At 39.2% G+C, this 25,147-nt stretch overlaps 1 long non-coding RNA gene across 5 annotated transcripts in view; it reads left to right on the top strand.

Moving 5' to 3' along the window:
- Nucleotides 1-25,147, top strand: part of LOC309635153 — a 501,613-nt gene that overhangs the window by 318,588 nt on the left and 157,878 nt on the right. For 4 of the 5 annotated variants that reach the window (XR_014248666.1, XR_014248667.1, XR_014248668.1 and 1 more), the window contains exon 3: nucleotides 20,553-20,682. This is a non-coding gene — a long non-coding RNA (uncharacterized lncRNA). Of the gene's footprint in view, nucleotides 1-20,529; nucleotides 20,683-25,147 lie in introns of all 5 variants that reach the window. The other variant, XR_014248670.1, reaches the window with a different exon arrangement.

Raw genomic sequence — 25,147 nt, 5'->3', positions numbered from 1 at the left:
TTGTCTCTCTCCAAGTGCCATTTCAGCTTTCTATCAACCTTACAGGTAATCCAAGACTGAGATCTCAGAATTCTGCTGGGCCTTGCTTTTGCTTCTGGCATGAATGAATAATTTCTGTCTTCCATCCTATCCTCACTGATAGCAGTCTGTCTTCCTGTTCAGTCCAGCAAGGTTGGGCTTTCAGGTGTAGTAACGGGGGACAAAGTGAAGAAGGTGGTCTTTTTTTCCCCCCTATGAAAATGTTCCAAAGGTGGGAAACTTTTGCAAAATTGCTGGTCTTTTTCTTTTTTAAACAGAGCAAAATTCTTATATTATGAGAAATTCTAGTTTCTAGATTATAAATAATAGGGGGAATTTCTCAGGTTGACTGACGGCAGAGACATGTGCAGCCTTCTTCTGTATGACGAAAACAGCAGACAGATTCCAAAAATGGGAAAAATAGCTGTAGACTGTGCCAGAAAGGGTTCCAAAATTCTATTCTTAAGCCCCTTGAAAGGTCAGAGCTCCAAACTTTGTTGTTCAGTTAAACCAAGGCTTGAAGGAGCAAGAATTTCTAAAATAGAATTCGTGACATTGCTCTGTGTAGATCAGAGGGTACGGATCTCCAGAAATGGGAACATATATTTACATGTGGGTACATCTAGGACATGTAGACAAGGGTTCAGAGAGGAAGATTATTAAAATACAACAATTTCTTCTAAGCCTTCAGTGGATCATGTAAAAATTAAGTTAGTGGGTGACGTAAGGTATTGTATAAAACCAAATCACAGCGGGGCTTCCCTGGTGGCGCAGTGGTTGAGAATCTGCCTGCCAGTGCGGGGGACACGGGTTCGAGCCCTGGTCTGGGAAGATCCCACATGCCGCGGAGCAACTGGGCCCATGAGCCACAATTACTGAGCCTGCGCGTCTGGAGCCTGTGCTCCGCAACAAGAGAGGCCGCGATAGTGAGAGGCCCGTGCACGGCGGTGAAGAGTGGCCCCCACTTGCCGCAGGTAGAGAGGGCCCTCACACAGAGGCGAGGACCCAACACAGCCATAAATAAAAATAAATAAATAAATAGATAAATAAATAAATATGCTTGTACTTTAAAAAAAAAAAAAAAAACCAAATCACAAAGTAAGTCCTATGCTCCTGAGATCCAAGTGAATAAGAACTCCTTTCACACATATCCAGGTTCTTTATCAGAATGAAATGTTGTTTTTAAGGGAAATATTTTTGTTTTTTAAGAAGTATGCTGAGAACAGGGTGGAGAAATATGAGAACACTGAGAAATAAGAGTGATGACCCAAAGTTCTATGGTTGTATTAACCTTATTTTTTAATTTTATTTTTATTTATTTATTTATTTATTTTTGGCTGTGTTGGGTCTTCGTTTCTGTGCGAGGGCTTTCTCTAGTTGCGGCGAGCGGGGGCCACTCTTCATCGCGGTGCGCGGGCCTCTCACTATCGCGGCCTCTCTTGTTGCGGAGCACAGGCTCCAGACGCGCAGGCTCAGTAGTTGTGGCTCACGGGCCCAGTTGCTCCGCGGCATGTGGGATCTTCCCAGACCAGGGCTCGAACCTGTGTCCCCTGCATTGGCAGGCGGATTCTCAACCACTGCGCCACCAGGGAAGCCCCTTATTTTTTAAATAAATTTTAAAAAGAAAAAAAAAGGAGAGATTAAATTAGTGAGGACTGGAATATTTAAGTATATTGAGTAGGTGGAAGATAGGAGATGAAGAAAAGATAGAAAGAGGTCCTGCTTCTGTCATATACTCCATGATAATTAGCCATCGTTCTAGACTGAGACAGCAGTCCCTCCCAAATGGGAAGCCATGGCCTCAGTATTGCAAACATGCCTCTCACCAAGGCTGCTGATAAAAATTGTTAGCATTCAGAGATTAAGAATTCCTTTTTTGGGCTTCCCTGGTGGCGCAGTGGTTGAGAGTCTGCCTGCCAATGCAGGGGACACGGGTTCGAGCCCTGGTCTGGGAAGATCCCACATGCCCGGAGCAACTAGGCCCGTGCGCCACAATTACTGAGCCTGCGCGTCTGGAGCCTGTGCTCCGCAACAAGAGAGGCCGCGACGGTGAGAGGCCCGCGCACCGCGATGAAGAGTGGCCCCCGCTCGCCGCAACTAGAGAAAGCCCTCGCACAGAAACGAAGACCCAACACAGCCATAAATAAATAAATAAATAAATAAATAAATAAATAAATAAATAAATAAATAAATAAATAAATAAATAAATAAATAAATAAATAAATAAATAAATAAATAAATAAATAAATAAATAAATAAATAAATAAATAAATAAATAAATAAATAAAAAGAATTCCTTTTTTGTTTTTTTAGAAGAGCAAGTAACCAGTTAGGCGGGGCTAATTCTCCTAATTCAGTTCTATTACAACATGCCTAAAGAGAGAAAAAAAAGATGGGTAGGACCATGGTGTTTGTCCTTAAAGGACTCTTATGGCACTACACTTTATTTCATTTTTTAAAACTAGTTTTAAAATTTAGGCTTTTATACATGGGTTGAAAATTACAGAAACCGATGGGAAAATACCATGAAATACTCTCCAACCAGTGGGGGAGAGGGGCTCTTTTTCTTCCTCTGCTTCATTCTTCCCATCCTTACTGGGGGAAGGATTTTTTAGCATAACAATACACTGCAGGACTTGCCTGGTAATACCTTAAATGATTGTGACCTTGACATCCACAGTTGGGCAAGAAACCCTTGTTCTAAGTCTGAGGTTCTCACTTCAGGCATATAGGTGGACCAGGCTATGTAGGTGTGGAGAGGCTGTGAGGTATCGATGAGGAAAGCATATCATGCACGCCTGAAGCTCTGTGGTCATGTGGCCCATTGTACAACCCTGAGACTGATGGTGTGTAGCTGGCTTAGCTGGGGTGGTCTTTTGCACATTTCCAAGCTAGACTCCATACAGAACTGTTGCAGTCTTATGTGTACATAAGTTCTGTTGTATATAACTTTGACCTTGAAGGGGGCCAGCTGAGCTTCCACAAGTCTGATTTGGTGCTCAGTCCTTTAGGTGTTAGCTTCCAGAACTGCATACTGTCTTCCTTCTTTGTATTTTCAATAAGTAAACCTTATATGATTTAGCCAAGGTTGTGTGTCTGTCATCAGTGCAATCCTACTCCTGATGGTGGTCAATATGCTGATTACCCACACATCTGAGTTTCTCTACAAAAGGTAATAAACATTAGCAAGAGAGACGTTGGCTTGTCTTGTTGGTACTCTGCTTTGAAGAACGTGGGGATCCACATTCTCTTCTAGGATAAAGCCAGGAATATATCTCCCCAGCCAGGGTCATACCAGGAAATAGGTCCCCTGGGTTATAAAAATTAAGGGAAATATGGAGTAGAAACCCTGAAAGGAAGTTTGAGTTGTGAAATAGCAGAGGGGCCGCAAGGTCAATGGGGAGAGAATTCCAGGTGCCAATCAGAGGCTGACTCTGTGAATTGAATTCATCCTGATGGAAATGGCATTAGAATATTTTGCATCATCCTGAAACCCCTATACATGTTCATGTCGAGCTATAGATTATTCTTCTAATCACTGAGCCAGTATTTTCTTTGAGATATTGGAGATAAAATTAAATTAGAAAATATTAATCAGTTCTGTGTACTCTATGTGTCTTTTACCTCGTTTAGCAATTTTACTAGAATAAACTTTTTACTTTGTTGATCTTTATTTTCTATTTCATTAATTTCTGCTCATCCAGCATGTGGCTTCATTCTTTATATACATGCTCTTTGGTGGTTGTTTCCCTTTTCGCATCATGACTTGTCCAGATCTCTGGGGCTCATCCAATCCTCTGGTACAATGCAGTACCCAGCTCTTATTTGCCACTTGCTCTTCAATATGTTAAGGTATCCAGCCTTTTTGCAGAAACACATATTGCTGCCATTTGGAACTGTTCTCAATTAACAGATTCCACAAGACCGGAGTCAGGCTTTTGCTGAGAAGATAGTATTGATCAAAATACATTTTTTTTTTGACAGTGCCTAAAATGTGGAGCCCAAAGACTGTACTTCCACTGTATCTTAGAATATTATTTCATCAGAAGGGATATTTAGGTGGACTTTTGAAGTGTTGGCATTTTTGGCGAGTTTGGAGGATCCCCGCAGAAAAGGCAGGGAATATTTTCTTCTGATGCTAGTCCTTGAGTGGTTCCCAGGGTGCTGCTTCCTCTCTCATATACATATGTTAAAGTTGCTTCAGTGAAGTGGTGAGCAAATTCTTGATTATTTCCAATTTTCTCATTTTTCTTCAGGTTATTTACTTTACATCACTTTGGTATAAAATTCTCTGTACTATTTTGAGGACATGAAAGATAAACTATTTGTAAATTCCCAGTTCTCCACAGAGATGGACACCAAAGTCAATTCATTTTCTGTTGTTACTGTGTTCAATGCACACATGCCATGGGGTTGTGAAAGAATAAGCATATGCCGTCCTTAAAAACTCATAATCTGTTGGGAAATAGTTATGTAGATGACATTAGAAGTGTCAAAGAAGATAAACAAATTGCTGGGGAAAAAACTCCATGGATTGTGTGTGTCCGTGTTTGTGTGTGTGTGTGTGCACATGCACACGTATACACATATATGTACTCTTGTCCTGGGGGTAGGGCTGTTGAAGATGATATGCAAGGGAAGGACTTCGGTTCTTCTGAAGGATAGATGATGTTTCACCAGATGAAGTTGGAGGAAAAAGGCTTTTCAATGGAGAGAACAGGGAGCTAAAGCCAGGAATGGAAGAAGTATGGTTCTAGAGATTGCATTTTGTTTATTCTCATGATGTTGACATAACTGCCTCATTACAGACTGCAACACAGAGATTAAATATCCTCATAAAACACACATGAGGAAGGTAAGGAAATGGAAGTGGAAATCAGTTCTTCCAATTCATATACTACCTTCCCATCAAATTTCTAAGGAAATAATGTGTGAGCTGTCCCAACAAAAATTTGGAGGAGGTATTAAGCCATATGCAATGCTCTCTAAGACCAACCCTGGTCCAGTGGTAAAGGAAAGAGAGAAGTGAAGTAATACTTATGGAACATCTTTCCATCAGATCTAGATACCTACTGACATACTTCTATTTAACGCTCATAATGATTGGTTTTATAGGCGTCAGGGCTGTGTTTCAAAAGATTAACTTTATGTTTATGCTGTTCTCCACAAAAAATCCACCAAGTAAGGATAAATAAACTTCATTTGTTCATTTTAGTTGAGAATTAAAGGGTAAAGTGGCTTCCCCTAGGCAAAGAGACAGGGAAGGAATGCTTGGGCCAAGGAAGCCAGTTGGAAGAGACAAAGGGATTGGAGAGGCATGATGAGGTCAGATAGCTAAGGCCGTATCAATGTGCAATTGGCACTTATTCATCCATTTATCAATTCATTCATTGCACAAATATTTATTGAGCTCTCGCAATGTGTAAGACACACTGCCCTGTGGACTCAGGTTACAACAGTAACCAGATAGACCAGATTCTTCTTCTCATACAGTTTACATTCTTGTGGGTAGTTGCACACAAATAAAAAGCCAATGAATAAGAAAAGAAAATATTAGATAGTGATGAAAAGTGCTGTACAGAGAAATATAAAAAACTAACCAGTATAGCTAGATGGCTACTTTAGATTGGATTGGATGGTTGGATGATCAAGGAAGATAATGTACATAGGCTGAAGTTTGAATGGCAAAATCAAAACGAAATACCAACCAAAAACACACAAACAAACAACAACAAACATCTAGCTATATGAAAGTCAGGAAAAATAGAATTCTGAGTGCAATGTTCCTGAACTTAGAATCCTACTATAAGCTCAAGGAACTTAGAGAAGCTAGGGTAGTTGGAGCATAGTGGAAAAAGGGAGAATGATATGAACTGAGGCCAGGTGAGTAGGCAGGGGTCAGATCATTTATGGCATTGTGAGAAGTTTGTATTTTATTTTATGGGTAATGGGAAACCATTGAAGAGATTTAAATTAGAAATTATCTTATATAACATTTTAAAAGATTTTTAAAACCTCACTGACTGCTGTGTAGAGAGTGAACCTAGAGGCTCAAGAATGAAATCAAGACCAGCTGGAGATCACTGCATCATATGAGAGATAGTATTGTCTTGGACGTATATGGTTGCCTAAGAGGTTATGAGAAGAGGATGGACTCAGAACTGAATTATTCATGCCAATGAAGACATATGCAAAAATCTATGAGATATGATGGTATAAAGAGTGACGAGCTGCCGATCACTTGGAACACAAGCATTTGTGCAGCAATGCTTCCGGATGCAAAGTGCTTCTTTTTACTCCCCAACTTTTAAAAGACACTGATAGCCTTTGAAGTTTCTGAAAAAGGCTCATAAAGTTGAAAATTTTCTTTGATGTTATCAATGTGCAAATAATGATTGAAAACCAGGCACTGCCTTCATAGATAGAGCAGTTTCATCTAGATCCATGCTGAAGGGACATTGTGTAACAGCCGTTTCTCCGTGATGTGCCACAAAATATTAGAAGAAATGTAAGCAACTATGAGTATTTATGGACTGCATAATGTCACTTGACAAAGGCATGGCTTCAGTTTTCCTCTGCTGCTCTCCCAAAGCCACAGAGCATTTGGATAATTGCAAGACACATTCAGCAAGGAAGTAAATCAATGGAAATCTAAACCTCGTTGTATTTTCTTTTCTTTGAAATCTTTTATTTTAAGCTAATGTAAGCTTGATATAAATCAAGACAGCTCTTATAATAACGACATACATTTTCCTTAATCACCATCAGTTAACAATAATGTTTGACTTTAAAACCCGAAGAAGATAGTAACTTCATTTTACTTGTGTACAGTAGGATTTGATGTCATCTCACAAACTTTTGTAGTGAAATAATACCTAATTCAGACTTACATAATTTTTATGAAGACACTTTTTGATGCCTAATTCATATTTGATCCTCTCAGTAAGTTTCTGTCAATACTTTACACCCTAGGGTGAGCTGGTAAGAAGAATTTCCCCCACTACAATTAGCTTGAAGTCAGGGCACTTAGAGGATAGGAACTTTAATTAGAATTAGGGAAGCAATAATTTGGGTGACTTTAAGGAAGACTTTCTGAGTGGATAACCACGGACATCAAGTAGGTACTGGGTACATCCTAGGGAAATCTTGGAGAGCAAGACCAAAAGACAAGAGGTTGGCATCACCTAGATGGTAAAGGTGCAGCAAATTAGAGGCAAGAAGTTGTAGTATGAATAATGTGGGTGGTTGAGTCAGAGCTATCTCAATTACTGTTGTAAGGTTTTGGGGAATGTTATATGCAAGAGAGTTTCATAATTAGTAAAGAATTAATATAAATGTTAGGTATTTTTATTTTTGAGAAGATGCTAGGAAGAAAATGATTGCACAGATGGCTCACTAGAATTTGAGAGCTACTATTCCAGTGAAAGGACAAACAATATCACCCAGTCCAATACAGAGTAGGAGAACCTCCAACATCCACACAGACTCAGGGACACCGCTGGACCACAGTATTAGAGGGTGGCATACAGTAAAAAAGCAAGAAATATAAATGGGCCTGGATTCTGGAGGAATTCTTGTTAGCTTAAGTTTAGCTCTCTGTACATTTTATCATCAGAGTAGCAAGTTCTCAAAGCCCGGGGTGGAACAGTAGACATAGGGTTAAGGTAAGTTACAAAACTCACCAAAATTTAGTCTTGGTGCATTAATCTAAAAGTTGATGTATATCTAACAGTCATTTCCTACTTTTCCCCTACTAACAGACTCTGATTTTCTTCATAAATTGGATAGATAGATTATTCTGGGAAACTGATCACATCCAGACTCAAGGAATGACTCCTGCTTGCTAGTCTAAATCAGTTATGGCAATTCCATCCCCCTTGCCAATAAGTCGTTTAGAAATGTCAAGTGACCCAATTCTATTTAAAAAAATGGAAAGCTAATGCCAGAGGGATTTGAAGCTGATGGTACACTGGCAGTAACCATAGCAACAACAAAAAACAAATCTAGCCCCTGGCTAAATTGACTTAAATTTCCAAGCATAAATATTATTTACCTCAGTATATATTTTAGATACTCTATGTCTGAAAATCATGAAATTATGAAACACATAAAAATAGAGAAAAAAGCCCACTGTGAAGAGACAAAACAGTGAACAAATCTAGACTCAGAGATAATCCAGATATTGAAATCAGACAGGGATTTTAAAATAAGTCTGATTAATATGTTAGATGCTTCAATATGGAAAAAGTAAAAACATGCGATAGCAGGTTGAGAATTTTAACAAAGAGATGGAAGGTATAAGAAAGAGTCAAATGAAAATGCTAGAAATAAAAAATACAGAGATGAATAATGCCTTCAGTAGGCTTATGAGTAGTTTCCATACAGCTGAGACAAGAATTAGTAAACTTGAAGAAATTGCTCAAACTGAAATTCAAAGAAAAAAAGTGAAATGAATATAAGCATACCTCAGAGATATTGCAGTTTGGTTCCAGACCACTGCAATACAGCAAATATTGCAATAAGTGTGCCACACAAATTTTTTGATTTCTCAGTGCATATAAAAGTTATGTTTATGCTATGCTGTAGTCTATTATGTGTGCAATAGCATTATGTCTAAAAAACAACATACATACCTTAATTAAAAATACTTTATTGCTAAAATTGCTAACCATCATCTGACAATGCAGGATTGCCACAAACTGCAATAAAACAAGGTATGCCTGTAAAAACAGAGCACCCAAGAGCTTGGGATAATATCAAACAGTCTAACATAGGTATAACTGGACTCTCCAAAGGGGAAAATTGAGAGAATGTGGTGTGATAATATATGAAGATATAATGTTGATAATTTTCTAAGAATTACGAAAGATATCAAACCACAGATCTAAGAATATTAGAGAACCACACTGAGGATGAATATAGAAAAAATCACTCAGACACATCATATTCAAACATCTAGTAACCAAATATAAAGAGACAATCTTGAAAACATCCAGAAAATTTAAAAACACAGAGAGACACCTTATATTCAGAGGAACAAAGGAAACATTATAATTACAGCAGACTTCCTTCAGAAACTCTGCAAGCCAGAAGACAATGAATCAACATCTTTAAAATACTGGGGGAAAAAAACCCAACAACAACCACCAAAAACCTGTCAACCCAAAATCTATACCCAGCAAGATTGTCTTCAGCGTTGGTCATGATGTCACCATGCCTGCATAGACAGATTTTAAAATCTTTCCTGACTGCTCCAGTCAATCCTGACCACACCCTTCTCTGAATTTCTATAGCTCTGATCTTTGAATCACATGTTAGGTGTTTGATTCTTTCCTATAGTGTCTGTTCTTTAGGAATCACATGTCTGGAAGTCTCCAGAAAGTTGATAGTTTTCAGAAGGAGAGAAAATTCTGCTGCACTTTCCTGTCCCTAGCTCAGTGCTGGACTCATGGTAGGAAGGTGACACATTTAAATCAAGCTTCTTCGTTGGTTGCTTTTGACTAGAAGATGGCATATTTTTTTTCTCATGTAATAGGGGCAAGGAGTCTATCTGATAGGCAAAACAGAAAAAGAGAGGACAGATAAGGCAGTTACTTTTTCTATGCCAATGTTGCTCTTTATTTTCTTATAAGCAGAGTCTCTCCCTGCTCTAAGCACTCCCTACCTCACTTCTCTCCCTCTACCCCCAAAAGATATGCTTTGTCTGGTGAAGTACATTGTTTGGAGACAGAAGAGCAGGAACCTTCTCACTGGACCCACCCTCATCAACATCGATAATTCGAGAACTGCTTTCTTTGGAGCAAGGGGATAAGGAAGGTCGGCCACAGAAGGCTTTGTTTTGTTGAGTGGAGTATTGAAGTTGAAGATGCCTGTGAGAATAGACAGGGATTAAAGGGGGGCTGCAGGGGAGACATGAGGGTTCTCTAGTGGGAGAAGAACTTTTGCAGAGAAGATATTAGAGATCCAAGGAGGAGAATTAGAAAGTTTTGCTGAGGTGTGTTAATTAACTCTGTATCCCCTGACGTTGCCAACACTTTAGAAGTTGGATTTATTAGGAGAGGAGGGAAGAGGATAATACTGCAAATGCTGACTCTGGCCTCACAGAGGGTGCTGGGTAGGGTCAGTGGCAACCACAGGAAGTCTACCCTTCATGGATTAATTAAGTAACATTGCCATGGTGAAAAGAACAGCTGCAATTCTGAGTTTTGTCAAGATCTGCCTGGACACTGCAGATAAACAACACTTCAAAAAATCATTTAATTTTTAAAGTGGGCAGGTGGAAACTTTATTTTTGCTTCCCAATGGGAATTATATTTTGAGCCTGGGAGTAGATAAGCATGCTAAATTTTGCTTATCAAAATGGAAACTATGGACAGACCTTAAATGATTACCTTAGTAGTCAAAGAGGCCTATGCAAATACAGATAATCTCTAAATACAATGTACTTTAAATATAAACAACAAACTTATAATGGTACTGAGAGACCACAGCGGCAACTAGACATATTTTAAGAAGCCTGTGCCTCCTTTTCCACACATCTTCCTTTAATGGGCATTCTCCTTTCACAGGAAGTACCTGCCTGCACGCACTAGGTCTGCTTCTCTCTAGGTGTGAGTCCTTTACTCCTGGCTGGCAAAGCTAGCCAATAAGCAGATGCTGTACGTTAGCTTTGATCTCCATTAACTAAATGAGGCTGAAATTGTGCTCATTATGAAAAGATTCTCAAATCCACATCCAGAGCTACTCCTGACAAGATGCAGCCAGCCCACCCGGCAGGACCCTGCTATAGCACAAAGAGAGGCTCCTGCCCAGACACTGCTACTGAATACATAACTAGCTGAGTCAATAGCTGATTTAGAAGGTATTTTCTAGATTTTCTTGTACAATGTGAAGATAGGTCTGGGTATAGTTACCTGAGGCTATTTCTGAGAAAGTGTACAGAAACTGTGGTAGATTGTTTCCAAAGGCGGCCTCACAATTCCTCCCATCCAGCATGCAATTTTATAAGTGACTTTGTCCTTTCCCATCAAGAGATGGAGTTTATTTCCTTTCCCTTAAATCTGCCTGGCTTCAAAGGCTCATTTTGAATAACAGAATGTGGTAGAAATGACATTCTAGAATTTCCAGGCCTAAGCCTTAAGAGACCTTGCAGCTTTTGCTTTTGCCCTCTCAGAGCCCAGAGCAACAATTTAAACAAGTCTGACTACCTTCCTGAAGTGGGTGGCCATGTCGAAAAAGGCCTTGAATGATGTGGGATTACAAAGAAAGAGAAACTCAGCCTTTCCCTGGCCATTCCAGCCACCCCGGTGGCAATCCCACTGGGAGAAGTGGATGTGAATCCATCGTGGGTTCTCCAGCCCATCTAAGCTCCTCCAGCTGACATCTTGTGAGGTGCAGCCTTTCTCCCACTGCAGAATCATCAGCAAATAAATGCTTTTTATTATTTTCAGCCACATTTTTTGGGAGCAACTTGTAGCAATAAATAACCAATACCTAAGTAAACTAGCAGTGTAATAGTAATAAATATCAATGATGGTGATGACAGCAGTTAACATTTATATGATACCTCATATGTGCCAGCACTCTTCTAAATACTCTGCTTAAATTTCTAATTTAATTTAAATGGCCCTATGAGGTAGGTATGATAACTGCTGTTCATTTTAAGAGATGAGAAACTTGAGACCCAGAAAGGTTACAAAGTCCAAAGTCACAAAGTAAGTGGTAGAGGTGGGACTACATGAACACCTCTTAGGTGCTAGGTACTGTCTCAGGTCCTTTCCACATATCGTCTCTTAATTCTCGTACAACCTGACTCATGACGTAAATATTAGTTCCTCTATTTTATAGGTGAGTAAACTAAGACTTGGAATCTGGTTAATGCGAGAGACAGCTTTTAAACCCAATGTAGCTGACTCCAGTGCCCAGTCTCTTTTCACTCTATCATGTGGAGTACCATCCACAAACATTCAATTGGTTGTTCAAAATCATCTACAGGATGTCTTCCTGAAAACCTTTATGAATGTTGGATGTGTAACAAGGTAAGGATGTCTCCTCTCCTCACTCTTATGCAATATTGTATTATAGGCCTTTGCAGTGGGCAAGAAAAATAAATGAAAGTCACACTAAAGGAATAACTAAAACTGTCCCCATTTACAGACAATGTGACTTCCTGTATATAAAAAAAGGAATGAGAAAGGAATAACTAAAACTGTCGGCATTTACAGACAATGTGACTTCCTGTATATAAAAAACTCCCACCAATAGAATAAGTGAATCTAACAACGTTGCAGGATTCAAGGTCACTATGCAAAAATCAATCATATTTTCATACACTATGAATAAATAATTAGAAATTGAAATAAAAAATATCAGTTTTAGTAGCACCAAAACCATGAAATACTTAGGTATAAATCTAACAAAATATATGCAAGATCTGTATGCAGAAACTAAAAGACACTGATGAAAGAAATCAAGGACTTGAATAAGAGATATATCATGTTCATGGATTGGAAGACTCAATATTGTTAAGATATTAATTCTCTCCAAATTGATCTATAGATTTAATTGCAAGTCCAACCAAAATTCCACCAGGATTTTTTTATCTTAATCTTTTATTGGGGTGAAATTCGCGAAACAAAATTAACCATCTTAAAGTGAACAATTCAGTGGCATTTAGTACATTCACAATGCTGTGCAATCACCTCTATCTCGTTTTCATCATCCCCAAAGGAGACCCTGTACCTGCTAAACAGTCACTCCCCTTCCCTACCTTCTCCTCAGCCCCTGACAACTACCAGCCTGCTCTGTCTCTGTGGGTTTGCCTATTCTGAACATTCATATAGGTGGGATCATACAATATATGGCCCTTTGTGTCTGATTTCTTTCACTTAGCAAGTTTTTGAGGTTCATCCACACTATAGCAAGTAAAAGAGCTTCATTCCTTTTATGGCTGAATAATATTCCATCGTATAGATGAACCACAATTTGTTTATCAGTTTGTCAGTTGATGGGCATTTGGACTGTTCCCACCTCTTGGCTATTGTGAACAGTGCTGCAATGAACATGCATGTCTGTGGGCTTGTTTGAATCCCTGTTTTCAGTTGTTTGGGGTCAGATGAGTTTTGTAGTCTCTCAACACACCTTCCCTGGGTTTTCTATCTCACTTCACACTTTACTTCTCTTTGTCCTTCTGTTTAACAGATCTAGCCCCAAGGCACTGAGAAGCTGATTCATACATTTCTTTTTCTTTCTTTTTTTTTTTTTGAAGATTTTTTTGATGTGGACCATTTTTAAAGTCTTTATTGAATTTGTTACAATATTGCTTCTGTTTTACGTGTTAGCTTTTTGGCTGCAAGGCATGTGGGATCCTAGCTCCCCGACCAGGCATCGAACCTGCACCCCCTGCATTGGAAGGTGAAGTCTTAACTGGTGGACTGCAATGGAAGTCCCTGATGCATACATTTTTTAACCTGAGCAGGGGCTGCATTCACTGTGTGAAAATTTTTCAGAGTTCTGGGTGCAGATGCTGTGGCGGTAATTTTTCCTTGTAAGCATCTGGACCAATCAGGGTTATTGACTATAAATACCAGAAACAAACTCTAACCAAGCAGAATTAATTCAATGAGGTAATCCTGTAGCTCACAGAATTCACAGGGATCTGGACAATCAGACTTGAGAATATGCAGGAACTGTGGGGAATATGCAGGAACTGTGGGGTGGTGGGTACAATGGACATCCTAGGACACCCCCCGGCCACACCCTAGGAAGAGCTGTGTCAGCAGGCTGTCCTGGGTGTCCAGACTTTGAACAGAATCCACAGGCATCATTAAGGTGGGATACACACTGTTTTAGCTCCCAGCAGACACACACAGACATATACAGAAACACACATGCAAACACAGACGGGCACAGACATAGAAAAATATACTCACACACCTCTCTTATGCCCAGGGGCAGAGCTCTTCATGTAAGCCTAAATTATAACAATTTGAAAAGTCTAGAGAATTCCCTAGCGGTCCAGTGGTTGGGACTCCGTGCTTCCACTGCAGGGGGCACACGTTCGATTCCTGGTCAAGGAACTAAGATCATGCATGCCATGGGGTGCGGCAAAAAAAAAAAAAAAAAATCTAGCTGAAGACTTGATAATATCTCCTGTCCCAGGTCCTGCGAAGGCTGGATAAGATCCCTTCACGCAAAACTACCTTCCTTCCCCTTTTCTGTGGAGATAGGCCTTGTCTCCTTGTCTGAAGAAAACAGGATACCTTCTTGAATAAGATGAAATGGTACTGCTCAAACTATCAATTTTCACAGACTGCTGTTGTTCCTTCCTAATTCACTGTTGCTTCCTTCTGGAGGCTATGAGAGGAATTTTTTTTCCCCTTTTTTTCCAGTTCATATATTTTTGTTTGTTTGTTTTTATATGTATGTATGTATATATGCGTGTATGTATTTATTGAGATATAATTGACATATAACATTGTGTTTGTTTAAGGTGTACAATTTAAGGTTTGATACATTTATATATTGCAATATGATTACCACCCTAGCATTAGCTAACACCTCTATCGTGTTACATAATTACCATTTCTTTTTTGTGGTGAGAACAATTAAGATCTAGTCTCTTAGCAACTATTAAGTTTCTCATACAGCATTTTTTTTAACTGTTTATTTTGGGGTATAATGGATTAACAATGTTGTGATAGCTTCAGGTGCACAGCAAAGCGACTCAGCCGTACATATACATGTATCCATTCTCCCCCAAACTCCCCTATCATACAGTATGGTTGCTTATAATCACTATGCTGTGCATTAGCTCTCCAGAACTTATTTGTCTACTAGTTGTAAGTCTGTACCTTTAAACAACATCTCTCCAGTTCCCCCACCCCATAGTCCCTGATAACTACCATTCTACTCTCTGCTTTACAAGTTAGGCTTTTTTAGATTTCACATATAAGTGATACCATACAGCATTTGTCTTTCTCTGTCTGACTTACCTTACCTAGCACAATGCCCTCAAGGTCCAGCCATGTTGTAGCAAATGGCAAGATTTCTTTCTTTTGAACGGCTGAATAATATTGTTTTGTGTGTGTGTGTTTATATACATATATGTGTATATGTATACACACACACATATACATAATCTCACATCTTCTTTATCCATTCATCCACTGACAGACACTTAAGTTGTTTCTATATCTTGGCTATTGTGAATAATGCTGCAATCCAGCAGAATTTGTGTTTGAGTGTGTGTGTGTAAAAATCAACAAACTGATTCTAAAATCTATACAGAAAGGCAAAGAAGTAGAATACCCAAAATAATTTGGAAAAAGAACAACAGAGTCAAAAGACTCTCACTACTCTATTTTGATACTTACTAAAAAGCTACAGTAATCAAAGTATTGTGGGGTTGACTAAAGGATATACATACAAATCAACAAAATAGAGTCCAGAAAATGACCTATATATGGTCAATAGATTTTAAACAAAGGCAATTTGAAGGTGATAGTTGGCTGACGCTCCACAAAAGAGTACAGTTGACCCTTGAGCAACATGGTTTTGAACTGTGCAGGTTCACTTATACATGAATTTTTTTCAAGAGTAAATACTACAGTCACGGGGAGGAAGAGGAGGGTGGGATGACTTGGGAGATTAGGTTTGACATAAATACACTACAATGTGTAAAACAGATAGGTAGTGGGGATCTGCAGTATAGCACAGCGAGCTCAGCTGGGTGCTCTGTGATGACCTAGATGGGTGGGATGGGTGGGGGGATGGAAGGGAGGTCCAAGAGGGAGGGGATATATGTACACATACAGCTGATTCACTTCATTGTACAGCAGAAACTAACACCACATTGTAAAGCAATTATACTCCAATAAAAAAAAAAGAGTAAATACTATGGTACTACAGGATCCATAGCTGCTTGTATCTGTGGATGTGGAATCAAGGACACAGAGGGCCAACTGTAAAGTTACATGTGGATTTTCGACTGTAGGGTAGGGCATCCCTACCCCCGAATTGTTCAAGACTCAACTGTATCCAAACAGTTAACAAACACATGGAAGATGCTCATTCTTATTAGTCATCAGGGAAGTGAAACTTATGAAAAATATGTATGTGTATAACTGAATTACTTTGTTGTACACCTGAAACTAACACCACATTATAAATCAACTATACTCTAATATAAAATAAAAATTAAATTAAAAAAAACACAAAAAGCAAAAAACCAAAAACAAAATAGGATAGCACTACTCAACCTTCCAAAGGGTTAGAATTAAAGACTGAAAATTACAATTGTCAGTGATGGAGTAACTGGAGCTCTTAGATACCCCTGCTGGGAGAATAAACTGATACAATCATTTTGAAGAACTATTTGACTGTTTCTACTAAAGCTGAACATTTGCATACCCCATGACACAGCCATTCCACTTCTAGAAATATCCCAAGAGAAATGCATGCCTCAGTGCCCTAAAATACATGTTCAGGAATGTTCATAGCACTATTATTTCCCATAGTGGAAAAAGCCCCAAATGGCCGTTAATAGAATGGATGAATGAATAAATTAGAATATTCATACATGGAATCCTGCATAGCAATGAAAAAGAACAAACCACTGCTATATACTATGGCATGGATGAATTTCACAAAAGTAATGTTGTTGAAAGAAGCCAGATATAAAAGAATATATACCATATGACTATTTACATAAGGTTCAAAACAGGAAAATCTGTATTTGAAATCAGATAGTTGATTACATCTGAGAGAAGAGATGGGGCATGGGGCACAAGCAGAGACTTCTGAAATGCTGGTAATATTTCATTTCTTAACCTGAGTAGGGGCTGCCTTCACTTTGTGAAAATGCTTCAGCTTGTATGATTTTGATTTGAGCACTTTTCTCCATGTAAGTCTTTCTTTAATAAGAAATTTATTTTAAAAATATATATACATATTTGGTTTTGCCTTTTTTTGATCTTAAAATGGAATCAGACTGAACATATTCTTATATGATTTGCTTTTTCATTTAACGTTCTTATTTTGCATTTATATGTTTATATATTTATTTCATATGTTGATACATGCAACTAGAGTTTAGTTCGATTATAACTATGTTTTAGAAAAATCATTCTTGCTGTTGGGTAGAGGATGGATTTGAGGAGGAAAAACCAGTGGCAGGGAGACAAGTCAGGAGATGATTGCCAAACTTTTGGAGAAATTAGGGTGGCCAGATCAAAGGCAGTGGAAATAACCATGACAATAGGGCCTGAAATTTAAGAACTGATCTTGTGGCATTCCCATAAGATCTGGTAACTAATTGCATATTGGAAGTAGCAGAAAGTACGAGGTCTAATGTAACTTCCAAGTTTCTTTTTACATGGACCATAGGCTGGTATTCCAATATACCAGGGTTTTTCAACCCTGGCTACACATTAGAATCACTTAGAGGACTTTTAAAAAAAATAATAGTGTGCTTTCCCCTTCAATAAAGATCAATTAAATTGGAATATCTAAGGGGAGGGACCATGCTTTGGTACATTTTCAAGAAACCAGGTGATTTCATTTGTGGCTATGGTTGAGAACTGTTGCACTAGACTTTAAATTTCTTGTGGGAACATCTAATTTGTCATTGAATCCTGAGAACCTGGCAAATGTTTGGCATTCAGTATATGTTTAACACAGTTCATAGATAAATTAAGGAATATAGGAAAGAGGACCAGGTTCTGCTGAATTTGAGATGCTGTGATACACCCATGAGATGCTGTGTAATGGATTCATAGGGCTCTATGGCTCTAACTACAGAGACAACTTGGGGCTGGAATGTAAACTTAGGAAACATGACAATATGACTGGTGGTTTAAGACAAAGGTGTAGATATAAACATGGCTCAGGAGGGCTGTGTAGACTGAGAAACAAGAAGAAGAGAAATCTAGGGGAATAGATGAATGAATAATCCAGTCCTTGAATTCATGGCCCATAACCTTGGTCCAGGAATTGCATTGTTTATACTTCTTCCTCTTCTACCATCCCTCCGAGGACTGGGACCCCACTTGGTACAATGTCTTTCCTGCCTGGCTGTCAGTGTTTTGACTTGAAATGCACCTCAAAGTCCCAGTGGCTGCCCCACTGGCCACGATTGCATCTAGTTTCAATTCCCTGGCTTTCTAAGTCTTTGGTATTTTGCTGCCATTACTTCCTTTGCTGAGTCATATTTTGCAACATGATTATTACAGCTGAGAGATTTTTGATGCCTATAGAGTTCTCTACAATTTTTAAAAAATATGCATATATCTTCTTTTTTTAAAGATTTTTTTTTTGATGTGGACCATTTTGAAAGTCTTTATTGAATTTATTATAATATTGCTTCTGTTTTATGTTTTGGTGTTTTGGCCGCAAGCCTTGTGGGATCTTAGCTTCCTGACCAGGGATCTAACCACCCCCTGCGTTGGAAGGCTAAGTCTTAACCACTGAACCACCAAGGAAGTCCCCAAAATATGCATATATCTTCTTTTTGGTAAACATTTGGTAAATTAAAACCTTATTGAGATTGACATATATACACTACTGTGACTATGTATAAAATAGATAACTAATGAGAACCTGCTGTAGAGCACAGGGAACTCTACTCAGTGCTCTGTGGTGACCTAAAGGGGAAGGAAATCCAAAAAAGAGGGGATATATGTATGTGTACAGCTGATTCACTTTGCTGTATAGCAGAAACTAACACAACATTGTAAAGCAACTATACTCCAATAAAAATTTTTTTAAAAACCTTGTTTAGATAATTTTAACCTTGTGATCATCCTTAAAACCAGTAAATATGTGTTTTTTACTATCTTAGAGAATGAAAGGATAAAAACATCCCACTTATACATAATAATATGACCCATTTCAAATGTGTTCACTAGTATATTTTTCATCATAAATATTCTCTATTTACAATCTGGAATAATCACCACTAGTCGGGTGCAAACAGCTTCCTCTTTGTGTCATTAAAAAAAACAGTGCATGAAAATGTTTTCAAATTTAAATTTTGCAAGGTTTAATTTTAATTTTATGCAAAGGGATCAGACATAGCAAATTCTTATATATAAATTTATCTGATTATGGCAGAAAATATTTCTAGACAACAATTCATCTTACTAATATGTTATCAAGAAACTCCACGCATTAGCTAATTGCCATTTTTGTTTTGGTGATCATTGCATTTAAAATAATACCTTACTTTTGTTGAATGCTTGAAAATTTGCCAAAGAAATATTTTGAATTTAATAACTTGTTGAGAACTTGCTACGTTGAGTGATGTGCTTGATGCTGAGAAAGTTGAGATAAGCAGTTCATGTTTTTAAGAAGAGGATGCTGTATCAGTCAGGGTTCCATTAGAGAAGCGGAATCAATAGGACACATTTTTATCTATCAGTATCTATATCTATCTACTTCTATATCTATATCCATATTTCTCTCTATATGGTAGTGGATATATTCTAGAGATTTGACCTTATGCAATCGTGGAAGCTAAATAGTCTGTGGGAGATTATTTCTTCTGTATCCGAAGCTTCATTCTGGAGGCGGCAGTGCAGGCATTTGAGAGGGGCAGATGGATGTGAAGTGGGGCAGCAAGGAATGAATGACCTGTAACCCACAAGGATGGACTGGACTTCTTGTCAGTGTCTCCCTGCCTTTAAGCCTTGATGGTGGAGTGTCTTTTGGTGAAGCTGGGGCTCTATATCATGAAGTTTAACAAGCTCCTGGCCTAGGACTCAGAGAAGCTGAAGAAGCAGCCAGCACGACCGTGAGCGCTGCGGGCGCTGAGGCCCGGCTGGTGTCCCAACCCCTCCAGGGGGCTCTGCAGAAAAGCAACACTGAGTGTGAGATGCAGCACTGCGTCATGTTCTGCACCGAGCCTCCGAACAGATGGCTGCTGCTTCACTTCCACCTTCCACATCCTTCCTAATGCCTCCTGCAGCCCAGACTAACCCAGTACTCTGCAGGGAAGGGAATTCTGGGAAATGTAGTTGCATTCTAGCTAAGTTGATGCAGTGCAGCTACATGTGCGTGTCCATTCCTTAGTAATGAGACACTGACAGCGACCCTGGGAAGAAGTGAAGAAAAATATACCCATTTTACTGATGAGGAAGGGCATCGAGACTCTGAGAAGTCATGCACTGCCAAGGCCTACGTAATGAGAGAAGGGTGGAGCCGAGGTCAGAGCACACATCTCCTGATTCCCGACCCTGTGCTCTTCCAGCGCTCCCGCTGTCTTTAGACTGCCTCCATGCCAAGTGTATATTGCTCCCCAGTCGTATGTATGTAGATTTGATGTCTGATTTTTTTCTGATCTCCCACAGATGAAATTCATATTGAAATCATCACCCTTTGCTCCAGTAAATCCAGGAGGACTAGATAATGAATTGTCCTTTATGAGAGGAACACTAACAAAACGTTGAAAGAACTGATTTAAATTTTAAAACAATTGATTTTGCTTTCCTCAGTTCTCTTTTTCTCCTCTCTCAGATTTTCTTCTCTGATAATTGCAGGGAGACCTATTTCCGGAGTGATTTGTAATACCTGAGTGGACTGCTTTCTGGATGGAATGCTGGGACTCGGTCTCCCCAGGGCTGACTCATTTCATTGCAGCTGGATAACAATGTGCTATTACTTCCAAAGGTCAGTCTCCAACTTCTCTAAAGATTACATTGTGGGTAGAAGCAAGAAAGGAGGTGTTGAGAGTAATGGGTGTATTTAACAAATTAATCCTCAGTAATTGAGAGCTAAAGCCGTACAGATGGTCTAATAAGAATTCATTTTCATTGTTGAAAAATGGTAACATCCAGGGCATAAGTTCTTATAGCTGCAAGTTTGGTTTAATTTGATATCAGTTACTGATGTTCTGTGGAAGGTTAAATAAAAAATCATTTAACTTCTCTTTAGCTCCGCTTCCTTATATATAAAGTGGGACTAATTTTTTCCCACTACGTCCTACAAAGACATAAACTGAAAATTAATAGCTAGTAATATAACAGTTTGGATGAAATGACAAGCTACAGCTTTGTAAGTTCAATCTTATATTTAATCTTGGCTTCCAATCAAGATTTCTGATTCTGATGACGATAAGTCCTCCAAGTGCTGAAAATCAACTGCAATCTCATCTCCAGTAATCTCACTTATTGCAACCAGTTCAAATCACGTTTTATTTCTTTTTAGCTTTGTAGTCAATAACTCATGAAAAAAGCAGCCCGTTAAATGATACTCTTTTTCAAGTTTTTAAAAATTAGCATTTTGGCTTGTCATATGTCTAATTCATCCTACTAGAACTCTGCTTTGTGGAAAATTTCTAGCACAGTGCCTAAAACAGAGTATTTTATAAATATTAGTTTTCTTTTCTTTTCATCAGTCTGAAAAATATATCTGTGCTTTTCAGTAGAATCTTCATTTTATACCCGGTAAAATCATAGAGTTTCTTTTTGGGTTGGAAGCATTGTATTGTCAAAACTAAGCTTTGTCCTTATTTCATAATTAAAGAGTTATTGACATTTATTTTATTTTTATTTTTATTTTGGGGATGGATTTGGGGAACTGATACATTTAGTGTTGAGCAAGAGAAATCAAGAAAGAGAAATACTCTATTTATGCTGCACCGTTTGAGGCTATATTTTCAGAGTCGGGTTCTCTTATTCTAATGCTACTGAAAACTTGATTGGGGATTTTGTTCTGGATCCAACTTTTCAGGGACAGAGTATCCATCTTTGTTGTTCCCCTAGTTTGGTAGATACATCTAGCCCCGAGTGTCAAGGGTACAAAGGTCTCATTAAAGGTAGTAAAATATGTTTGCACGCTCCTTCTCAGTATGTGGATGTCAAGCCAGACACTTCACTAGCTACCTAAGGAGCCATTTCACTGTCTGGAGAAGCAACCTAACTTTTCCACACTTTTGCTTTTGATCTGGACAAAAACATCTTCTTCTTCTTCTTCTTTTTAAATTTTATTTATTTATTTATTTATTCTATCTATCTATCTATCTATCTATTTATTTATTTATTTATTGGCTGTGTTGGGTCTTTGTTTCTGTGCGAGGGCTTTCTCTAGTTGTGGCAAGCGGGGGCCACTCTTCATCGCGGTGCACAGGCCTCTCACTGTCGCGGCCTCTCTTGTTGCGCAGCACAGGCTCCAGACGCGCAGGCTCAGTAGTTGTGGCTCACGGGCCTAGTTGCTACGTGGCATGTGGGATCTTCCCAGACCGGGGCTCGAACCCATGTCCCCTGCATTGACAGGCAGATTCTCAACCACTGCGCCACCAGGGAAGCCCAGAAACATATTCTTCTTAAGGAAAGGAAGAAAGAAAGCTTGGGCATCACAGTCTGGGTGTGTTGGGGGCTTGCACCATTAAAATAAATAGAAAATCCGGGTCAAGGTTGAGAGAAAGACAAACAGGTTAATTCTTAAGACATGGGACTCTCTGTCCTGGTGATCAAACAATTCTATCATCCACCTTTGGTAGAAATGGCAGAACTAAAGAAAACCTGAAGAAGCCAACCAGATGGGTCACGGGTGCAGTGAAACCAAGGGGGATGTGGCCAGGCAGAGAAAGGCTTGTCTTCCAGGTATCACTCTATTTGCGCTGAAAGATGTAACGTGACCTTTCAGAGATGCACCTGAGGGACAATTACAAGGAAAGGACACCTGTAGAGAGGAGAGCAGGGATTTCAGAGAGAGAAAAAAAATCAGCTTCCTAGTTTTGCCTCATACTGGATAAAAAAGGTTGGAAGAGGCAGTGAGCAGAGAAAACTGACAAGTGTTGGTGAGTGTGGACCTTTTAGTTCCTTCTCTCTCCAGGTCTCTTTGATTCTCCACATCGACTGTTGTTTTCCAGCTGAACCCTGGGTCCCACTCCAACATTCATAACAACGTTGTTTTCCTTTTTCTATCGCTTAACCAGTTCTCCCTAATGTTTTTCATAAACACCATGAGGCCAGGGCTTTGTCTCTCTTGTTCTCAGTGACATTGCTAGCATCTGGCAGAGTGACACATATGAGACACTTTACTAATATCCGCTGAATAACTTCATGGTATCACAAACCTCCCTTCCAGTTACCCGCACAAAGCTAGGGGGTGGTCTCTGATGTGTGTCATTGATTCACACCTTGCTGTATTTTCCTGCTTCCTTCCCACTCCCCTACCCTGGTTTCCAATACCTTCATTACCTCAACCTTGGATTATTGCCATTGCTTTTTAGCTATTCCTCTCCCTTCTGGTCTTTTCTAGCAAATTGATGTTTTATTGCCTTAATAATTTTTCCTAAGCACTATTTTTTTTTAACTTATTTTATTTATTTACTGCGTTGGGTCTTCGTTGCTGCATGCGGGCTTTCTCTAGTTGCGACGAGCGGGGGCTACTCTTCGTTGTGGTGCGCAGGCTTCTTATTGCGGTCGCTTCTCTCGTTGTGGAGCACGGGCTCTAGGCGCCCGGGCTTCAGTAGTTGTGGTACTCGGGCTCAGTAGTTGTGGCTTGCAGGCTCCAGAGCGCAGACTCAGTAGTTGTGGCGCACGGGCTTAGTTGCTCTGCCGCATGTGGGATCTTCCCGGACCAGGGCTTGAACCCGTGTCCCCTGCATTGGCAGGTGGATTCTTAGGCACTGTGCCACCAGGGAAGCCCCCTAAACACTATTTAAATCATAATACTGTCCTGCACACAGAATGACTCCTCTTCACTTACCTCTTATCATCTAAACTGATCTAACCTCTTAATTGGGCTTACTTCCCTCATTTAATGGGGGAATTAAACGAGATCATCTACAAAAATCCAATCTTGCATTAACACCCACATAGTTCTACTTCTCTTTATGATTTTTTTCAGAAGGAAGAGGTTTGGGACCCTTGAAAGTGTCTGGGTGATCATCTTGAGTGAGAGAATTGGGGCATATGGTCTGATGCACTTCTCTTTAAAAAGGCATGGGTCATTGGGGAATAGGAGAACAGATACAGAAGCATCTGTGGTTTTGACCCAGTGGCCCACTAGAAGAACACAGGAAGCTCCCCAGGGCAGGTGGTGGCCCTGTGGAGGCGGCAGATGGCACTAATAGGCGTGGGTGTCAACAAGCATCTGAGGAAAACCAGCCTGCTTTAGCCTATGGCTGAGAAAGCTAACAAGGATGCAGCTAGACACTATTTAATTAACAAGGCACACAATTTGAGTGTTGCATTGTAATTTCAAATATAGTTATACTTTGCATTTTATAAGTAGGGAGTAAGTAGTCTTCACTCACCCCTATGGTACTGGCTAATAATTTTTAAGTTACAGAAAAGTATACACAAGAATACGAAATAGGTAAAGTTTTCTGTGATATTTATTTTATTTGTTTATTGTTTTTTATTTTATTGGAGTATAGTTAATTTACAATGTTGTGTTAGTTTTAGGTGTACAGCAAAGTGATTCAGTTAAACATATACATGTATTCATTCTTTTTTAGATTCTTTTCCCATATAGGTTATCACAGACTATTGAGTATAGCTCCCTGTGTTATATAGTGGGTCCTTGTAGGTTATTTATTTTATGTAAGTTTTCTGTGATTTATATTTGAAGTAAATCTGATAGAGCTTTCCTAATGCCGTGCCACATAGTTTCCAGTGAAGGAAAGAGAGCACAGAGGAATTTAGAATCAAAAGGACATTTTGTGGTTCATCCTGAAATATTACCCACTAAAGATGGGAAATATGAGTGGCCACTCTTTAAGTTTCTATATTATAGTGGTCCTCATTTTTGTTTGGTTCATCTTTAGGCCCCTAGAGCTAATTCCATCTGGGGAACTGGGGTTCAGGGACCAAACGTGTCTGGCCTCTACCCAGCAGCACCATATTTCTATGAATTTTTTTCCCTGGAATTGTCCACATGAAGTGTCTATCCCAGACCAAATGGACTTCTAACTGGACCCTCTGTTTCCCTAAACCTAGATGGCAGACTGAACATCAAGGTGATTCAGTGATAGAACCATGGGTTGGGGAATCAGAAAGAAACCTCACAGACCTGCTAAGAGACCAAACATCAACTCTAAACTAGCATTGTCATCTTGCGCAAGTCAGTTATCCCTCATAAGTCTCAAGGCCCTCACTTGTCAAATGTGGACATTAGTTCAGAA

Source organism: Balaenoptera borealis (genome assembly GCF_965194805.1).
Source record: "Balaenoptera borealis genome assembly, chromosome: 9".
In the NCBI taxonomy this organism is placed as follows: Eukaryota; Metazoa; Chordata; class Mammalia; order Artiodactyla; family Balaenopteridae; genus Balaenoptera; species Balaenoptera borealis.
This window is presented reverse-complemented; position numbering and strand designations above follow the sequence as displayed.